This window comes from Cebus imitator, unplaced genomic scaffold (genome assembly GCF_001604975.1).
Source record: "Cebus imitator isolate Cc_AM_T3 unplaced genomic scaffold, Cebus_imitator-1.0 Scaffold140, whole genome shotgun sequence".
In the NCBI taxonomy this organism is placed as follows: domain Eukaryota; kingdom Metazoa; phylum Chordata; class Mammalia; order Primates; family Cebidae; genus Cebus; species Cebus imitator.
The window spans coordinates 1,772,634-1,781,577 of NW_016107455.1; the positions used below are offsets into that span (position 1 = coordinate 1,772,634).

The window sequence follows — 8,944 nt, forward strand, 5'->3', positions numbered from 1 at the left end:
AAGAGATGAGGTCTTGCTATGTTGCCTAGGCTGGAGTGCAGTGGCTATTCACAGGTGCGATCCCATTACTGATCAGCACAGGAGTTTTGACCTGCTCTGTTTCTGACCTGGGCCAGTTCACCCCTCCTTAGGCAACCTGGTGGTCCCCCGTTCCCGGGAGGTCACCATATTGATGCCAAACTTAGTGCAGACACCTGATCAACATAGCGCACTGCAACCTAGAACTCCTGGGCTCAAGTGATCCTCCCATCTCAGTCTCCCGAGTAGCTGGGACTACAGGCATGCAATAAAGCTGTTTGCCTTTTTATCATTCATGTGTTCGCTGGAGCAGGACTTTTAATTTCCTTCATTAACTTTTCGTTTGCATTTACAACTTGGCTGTTTGGCTGCAAGAAGCCTAGCTTTCAGCCAGTCTTGCCTTTCAGCATGCCTTCCTCAATAAGCTTAATTATTTCCAGCTTTTGATTTAAAGTAAGAAACCTGCTACTTTAAAGGCCATTGTAGGGTTATTAGTTGACCTGATTTCAGTATTGTTGTGTCTCAGGGAATGGGAAGGCCTGAGGTAGGGGAGAGAGGAGAACACTGGTTGGTAGAGCAGTCAGAACACACACAACATTTATCAGTTAAGTTATCCATTTTATGTGGGCATGATACAGGTGTTCCCAAAACAGATATAACACCAAAGATCGTTGATTATAGATCATCATAACGTGATAATGAAAATGTTTGAAATATTGTGAGAATTACCAAAATGTGACGCAGTGACATGCAGTGAACACATGCTGTTGGAAAAATGGCACTGATAGACTTACTCAGTGCTGGGTTGCCACATATCTTCAATTTGTAATAAAACGTAGTGTCTGTGAAGCACAATAAAACGAGGAATACCTCCAGTGGTACAGTCGATGTAATTTTCCTTTTTGTTGTTCTAGAGTAGTGATGATTTGTGCAGGTTTCAGCTAAAGGAGAAGCAGCTAAGGAAAAATGAGAGATTTTACAGCTAAGGAAAATAGGGTGTCAAGAAGTTAATTGGTCCATAGCACACACAGAGTACTTAGAAAATAGAGCTAAATTTTGATCCCAGGTCTGATTCAAGTCCATGGTTTTTTGTTTGTTTGTTTGTTTGTTTAATTGAGAGGGAGTCTTGCTCTGTTGCCCAGGCTGAAGTTCAGTGGCACGACCTTGGCTCACTGCAGCTCTGCCTCCTGGATTCAAGCAATTCTCCTGCCTCAACCTCCTATTACTGGGCTTACAGGTGCCCATTACCACACCCGGCTAAGTTTTGTACTTTAGTAGAGACGGGTTTCACTATATGTAGATCAAGCTGGTCTTGAACTCCTGACCTCGAATGATCTGCCTGCCTCCGCCTTCCAAAGTGTTGGGATTACAGGTGTGAGCCACCACTCCCAGCCCCAAGTCCATGCTTTTAAACAATGTAACGTACTCCTTCTGAGAGTTAGTTTGTTCATAATGGAATTTCCGATTTCAGAAACAATATAAAAATGGTTAGTAGGGGACTGACAAAGATCAGATTGACTTCAGAAGGTCAATGTTGTTTATTATTTGGAAAGGGAACACAAATAGAAGTTGTGTTCAGATGTGCTTTTTATCATGTGAATTCACACAACTTTGCCTTCCAGTGACCTAGGAATATTTTGAGGAGATGACACTATATTTAATTTTCAACAAAATGGGTATCCCATTGTCCAGATAATTTTTTTTTTTTTTTTTGAACAGTCTGTTCCAAGGGGTTTTAATGTGTATGTTGCCACTTTCAAGAGGACACTCAAAAATTCGTGGAGTGGCTTTTGCTTATCACAATTATTGTATTTATTTATACTTATTTTTTTGAGACAGGGTCTTACTCCGTTTCCCAGGCCGGAGTGCAGTGGTGCAGTCTCAGCTCACTGCAACTTCTGCGTCCCGGACTTAAGCAGTCCTCCCATTTCAGCCTACTGAGTAGCTGGGACTATAGGCACATGCCACCACACCCAGCTAATTTTTGTATTTTTTTGTAGAGACAGGGTTTCACCATGTTGGCCCAGGCTGGTCTCAAACTCCTGGGGCTTAAGTGATCCGCCGGCTTCAGCCTCCCAAAGTGCTGGGACTATAGGTGTGAGCCACCATGCCTGGCCGCTTATCACAATTATTAAGGATAGGATGTTGGTGGCACCAGTTTTTGATGAGGACCAGGGGTGGTGGATACTCTGCATCTCATGTTCCGATTCATATAGGTGAAATCCCTCTCAACATGCCTATAGATTAACAACTGTTTATTTTATTATTGTGATCATGGCTCACTGTATCCTTGATGTCCCAGGCTCAAGTAGTCCTCCCACCTCATCCTCCCAAGTAGCTGGGACTGCAAGTGTACACCACCATGCCTGGCTAATGTTTGTATTTTTTGTTTTTGTTTTGAGACAGGGTCTCACTCTGTCACCCAGGCTGGAGTGCTGTGGCATGATCACAGCTCATAGCAGCCTTGACCTCCTGGGTCTTGGCCTCCCAGAGTGTTAGGATTACAGGTGTGAGTGCCCAGTCCTGCGTATAATTTTATGAGCCAATTTCTTTTTTACATATAACCACAAAGTATATTTTGTATGTTTTATTAAAATTTTTTTAAAGAAATTTAAAAATACTTTTTAAAAAGTATTTTCAGCCAGGCATAGTGGCTCTTGCCTATAATCCCAGCACTTTGGGAGACTGAGGTGGATGGATCATTTGAGGTCAGGAGTTTAAGACCAGCCTGGCCAACATGGTAAAAATACAAAAATACAACATTTTGTATTTTTAGTCTCTACTAAAAATACAAAAAATTAGTTGAGCATGGTGGTGGGGACTTGTAATCCCAGCTCCTTGGGAAGCTGAGGCAGGAGAATCGCTTGAACCTGGGAGGCAGTGGTTGCAGTGAGTCGAAATCATGCCACTGTACTCCAGCCTGGGCCACACAGCGAGACTCCATCTCAAAAAAAAAAAAAAATTTTTTTTTTTCCCTTGGTAAATTTTCCACTAATTTGACTACCTTATAGATTTAGAGACTACTACATTTTGTTCAGAATTTTACCAAGAGTTCACAATTTAAGAAAGCCAGGTCACTGTCACCAGTGTCACTTGTGGCATTTGAGTCATCAGTTCTGCAGTGAGCATTTGTATCTGTAGCATTCATTGCTGGTGATTATCTTGACTGTATAAAGGTTGAAACATTCAACAACTTAACTGTCTCCTAGTGTTATGCATTTACATACTTAAATATATATTATTCTATCATAAATTTCATTCTTTTTGTTCTCTTTGGTTCTGTAAGTATGTGTATGTATATCCAGAGCTGAACTAGAAATAACTACATACACAATTTTTAAAAATTACATATAGATTTATATCATCTATGCATTTTATTTCTGTAAATAGTAAGAAGGATTAACAAATACTTCACATAAAATGAGTATTAGGCTGGGTGCGGTGGCTCATGCCTGTAGACCTACCACTTTGGGAGGCCAGGGCAGACGGATCACCTGAGATCAGGAGTTCAAGACCAGCCTGGCCAACACTGCAAAACCCGGTCTCTACTAAAAATACAGAAATTACATGGCTGTGTTGGTGCACATCTATAGTCCCAGCAACTCAGGAGGCTGAGGCAGGAGAATTGCTTGAACCTGGTAGGCAGAGGTTGCAGTGAGTCGAGATTGTGTCACTGCACTCCAGCCTGGGGAACAGAGCAAGACTCCATCTCAAAATTAGAACAAAAAACAAAAAGAGTATTGGGTATGATAGGATTGAGAACTACTAGTCTGTGCTTTCCCCACAGACATAAAATGGCCCATTTATTATATATTAAATTCACGTAAATGTGTAGGTTTGTTTCTTCGGACTATTCTTTTTCATTGATTCCTTTCTCCTATTCTGCTTCAATACTATATTATTTCAATTACTCTAACATTATAATCTTTTGCTATATGATAGGACAAAAAATAAGAAAAGCTAAAATTTATTGAGCACTTTGTATATGTTAGGCATAGCTCTACGTGTTTGATATGAATTATCTAATGTAATCATATGTTATTTGGTGTACCATATTTTATCAAATCTAAGATGCTTTGATATTGATGCTTTCTTGGTGTTACCAGAAAGTGTCAATGAAATGTTTTCAGACAGAACATCATTATTGCTTCCTGGGTGACAGCATTTTTTTAAAGAAGTTACTGATTTCTGAGAGATTAAAATATGAAGAATCTGTGTTTTAGAATCAGTGAAATAAGATGTCATTATTCTCATTTTATAGTTGAGGAAACAGGCAGAAAGTTTAAATAACTTGCCTGAGATTACATAGCTAATTGACTTAATAACTCATGGTTGATTGGGATCTTTTAAAGTTACTATATTTTCTAAGTATTTATTGTGATACACAGCAGTAATATTTATATACACACACACATTTGTACATGTCATATTTTATGTATATATCTAAGAGTTTTTTTTGTATGTGGATATAGTATCTGAGCACCTTGCTAAACTCTTACTGTAATAATAGGTTAAAATCCCTTTGGATTTTCTGGGCAGGTAATCATATTAACTTGAAAATAATTTTAATATTGATTTTTTGTTTGGTCTAATTGCATTGGGTAGAACCTCAAGAATATTGTTGAAATATAGTGGTAATAACAGGCATCCTTTTCTTGTTTCTGACCTTACGAAAATATTTTTAATGTTTCACCATTAAGTATGCTATTCACACCAGGTTCATGGTAAATGCCCTTTTTCAAATTAAGTGAGTGTCCCTGTATTATAGATTGGTCATTCCCAAATCCTGTTTACAACTGTTGGGCAATCCTCTCTACTGAATCTGTCTCTAGAGTCATCCTATCAGGTGCCCCTCCCTGTGAGAGAATATACTTCCTACCTTCCTGATACCAGGTTTAACCATGAGACTTGCTTTAGCCAGTGGAAATGATGGATGCTGTATCTGAGCAAAACTTCGGGAGTCATTCCCTGATTAAGTCATTGCTTTTCCCCCCGTCTGCCATATGAACAACATGTTACATATAGGGACTGTGCCTTCAGCTTTGGTCCTAGAATGAAGACAGTGAGGAGCCACAGCCATCCATGGTGGACATGTAGCATGAGCAAGAAGTAGTAAACCTTTATATTGTAAGTTTTGAGATTTTGCTGGTGTTTGTTAACATAGGATCAGTTATCAAAATTGACCAATAACTTTAGTTACTAAACATTTTAATTAGATATTGAATTTTATCAGCTCTTTTTTCAGCATCTGTTACTATTGTGAATTATATTGATAAATTTTTCTTTTTGAAAAGTGAAACTACTCTTTAAAATACTGGGGTAAACTGTGCTTAGCCTTGGTATATTATTCTTTTATATGTACAACTGGATTTTATTTGCTCTTTTTTAAATTGTAAAATATACACAACATAAAATTTACCATTTAAGCATTTTTAAGTGTGTAGTTCAGTAGCATTAAATGCAGTCACACTGTTGTTCAACTATTACCATGATCCCCATGATCCGTTTTGAGAACTTTTTTATCTTCCCAAACTGAAGCTGTAAACAATAACTCCCCTTCTCCCATGCCCTGTCCAGCCCCTAGCAACCACCTTTATACTTTCTGTCTATAAATTTGACCATTCCAGATACCTCATATATGTGGAATCATATAGTATTGTCTTTTTGTGACTGACTTATTTCACTTAGCATAATGTCCATAGGGTTCGTCCATAGTATAGCATGTGGCAGAATTTCCTTCTCCATTCTATATGTGTATCACATTTTGTTTGTTCATCCATGCCTGGACTTTTTGGCTATTGTGAATAATGTTGCTATGAACAGGGGTATACAAATCTCCGTTTCATTTCCTGCCTTCAGTTCTATTGACTGTATAGCTATTTCTTTGTGCCCTTGGGGGACTGGTTTGAGGTCCTTCCATGGATATGAAAATCTATGGATGCCCAAATCCCTGATATAAAATGGCATAGTATTCGCACATAACCAGTGCATGTTCTCCCATATACTTTCAATCATCTCTGGATTACTTGTAATACCTAATACAATGTAAATGCTGTGTAAATAGTTATACTCTATTGTTTAGGGATCAGTAAGGGAAAAAAGCCTGTACATCTTCAGTACAGGCACAGTTTTTTTTTTTTTTTCCAAATATTTTCAAACCATGGTTTGTTGGATCCACATATGTGGAACCCACAGATAAGGAGAGCCAACTGTGTGCTTGTGGGGTGGTGGGGGAATTGTTGGATCATATGGTAATTCTGTGTTTAATTTTTTGAGGACTGTTTCAGTCTTGAGGAGCCACTACAGTGGCTGTATCATTTTACATTCTAGCAATACACAAGGGTTTCAATTTCTCTACATCCCTTCACACTTGATGACTGTTTTAATTTGATAACAGCTATCCTAAGGGGTGTGAAGTGGTATCTCAAGTCTTTGGCCATTTTTTAATCAGGTTTTGTTGTTGTTGTAGGAGTTCTATATGTATTTTGGATATCAATCCCTTTCCAGATATATGATATGCAAATATTTTCTCCTTTCCGTGGGTTGCCTTTTCACTCTGTTGCACAAGTTTTTAGTTATGCTGATCCAGTTTATTTTTTTGTTGCCTCTGCTTTTCGTGTCATATCTGGGAAATCATTACTAGATTTAGTTTCATGAAGCTTTTCCATTTTCGTTCAAAGTAGTTTAAGCCCTTATGTTTAGGTCTTTAATCCATTTTGACACAAAATTTTTGTGTACACTGTGTTTGTTATTAATTCACACTGGCCTATAGTTTTCTTGTGCTGTTCTAGTCTGCTGTTGATTTTGCTTTCCCCCTTTTTTTTCCTCTAGAACAGTGGCTTTCCAGGTGTGAAATGGGGGTAGCCCTTGGGAGTTACTTATGATACGTGCAAAAACAAAACTTTTTCACAAGGATATTAAGAGATTATTTGCTTTTTATTTTCCTAGTCTCACAAGTATTTGGTGTTTTCCAGAGGCTGCTTACATGTGATATTATAATTGAACATAGAGCACATATGAGAATCCAGCAGTCATTTATTAACAGATTTGCAAAAATACAAAATACTTCCACTTTTCTAATTTTTTTGAAACTAGTTTTCATAACTAAATAATATAACTAAAATAACTAAATAGTTATTTATAGTGAATTAATAACTTAAAATTTTTTCTTTTAATTTCTACTATAGTAAATATTGACAGCTAAACCCATCTGTATAAATAAAAACTGTTGGGGCCCTCAATAATTTTAGAGAGTATGAAAGAGACCAAAATATTTGTGAACCTCTGTTCTAGGACAGTTAACAGAAATTTTGTTAAAATGCAAGGTACTATATTTGGAATTGGTCCTTCACTATTTCAGTTTCTTATTTTTTTAAATTATTCAGATTTTACTTTTTCAGCTAGGGTCTCACTGTGTTGCCCAGGCTGGAGTGCAGTGGGACAATCACAGCTCATTGCAGCCATGACCTCCTGGGTTCATGTAATTCTCCCACCTCACCCTCCTGAGTAGCTGAGGTTATAGGAATGTGATACCACGTCTGGCTAAGTTTTTAAAAAGTTTGTTTTGTAGAGATGAGTTCTTGCTATGTTGCTCAGGCTGGTCTTAAATTCCTGGGCTCCAGCAGTTTTCCTGCTTTGGCCTCCCGAAGGTATTATAGGCATGAGCCACCACACCTGGCTAGAATCAGCTTTTTGATTATTGATTGTCCACTGTCTTTTAGTTTTCTATTTTATTTTTTCTTTTGTCTTTATTATCTTCGTATAACTTTTCTTTGATATTAGTTTATTCTCTTTTAAACTCTTCAATTAATTTTTTTTCTAAGAACTTTATTAATAGCTGTAAATTTTTCTTCAGTGCTGCCTTGAGTTCGTGCCACACACAGGCTTTTATTAGTGACCACATTGTGTATTTTTTAAGCATAATTTGTAATTTTTGTTTTGATTCTCTGTTTTTAATACAGCACATTTATAATTATGCTTCTAATTTTCAAATATTTGGACTTTTTCTTCCACTTTTTGCTGTTGATCCTAATGCATTTTGTCCATAAACATGTCCATGGCCCATGTGACTTCTTTTTCTTAAGTTTTTGACATTTTCTTAGTATCTTAATACATGGTCACATTTTGTGACAATCTATGTATGTTTGAAATGAATGTTTTCCTGTTTTCTTTAAAGTACTATATGCATTTACATACATAGGTACATTTCAATATCTATTTGTGTATTTTTGCTTTGTTTAATAATTAGTCACAAGCAAATTGGTTGTCGTGACAATTTTTATAACTTTAAAAATGTGAATATCCGCCAGGCACAGTGGCTCACGCTGGTAGTCTCAGCACTGAGGGAGGCCAAAGTGGGCATATTGATTAAGCCCAAGAATTCAAGACCAGCCTGGGCAATATGGCAAAACCCCATCTCTACTAAAAATGCAAAGAATTAGCTGGACATGGTGGCCCGCACTTGTAGTCCCAGCTACTTGGAAAGCTGAGTTGGGAGGATCACTTGAGCCCAGGAGGTGGATGTTGCAGTGAGCCGAGGTCATGCCAGTGCACTCCAGCCTGGGCAACAGAGTGAGACTGTCTCAAAAAAATAAAAAGATGTGAATATCTTTAGGTGGGGCTTTCTTTGATTAGCTGTAGTTTTTTCCACTCCCTACTGTATTACACGAGGCTCTACCTCTGTACTTTGCAAGCAATTTGAGTTTGTATCTCTTGTCCAACCTTAATTCTGTTACTCACATCTATATCCTTTCTCACTGGTCTGCAGGGTGTTTTTTATGAGTGTGGCATGATAGTTTTCCACTATGGTTATAGTGTTTTAATTATCTCTCTTTTGAAAAAATTTTTATGTTTGTATATTTTGAAACTATGTTGGATAGGTAAAGACTCATTACTTTTTAAAAAATGTATATATATATATTTTTTA

The 8,944-nt window shown here is 37.5% G+C and overlaps 1 protein-coding gene across 4 annotated transcripts in view; it reads left to right on the forward strand.

Moving 5' to 3' along the window:
- NSRP1 (nuclear speckle splicing regulatory protein 1) overlaps positions 1-8,944 on the forward strand; it is a 50,938-nt gene that overhangs the window by 14,272 nt on the left and 27,722 nt on the right. The gene's annotated exons all lie outside the window — the stretch shown is intronic.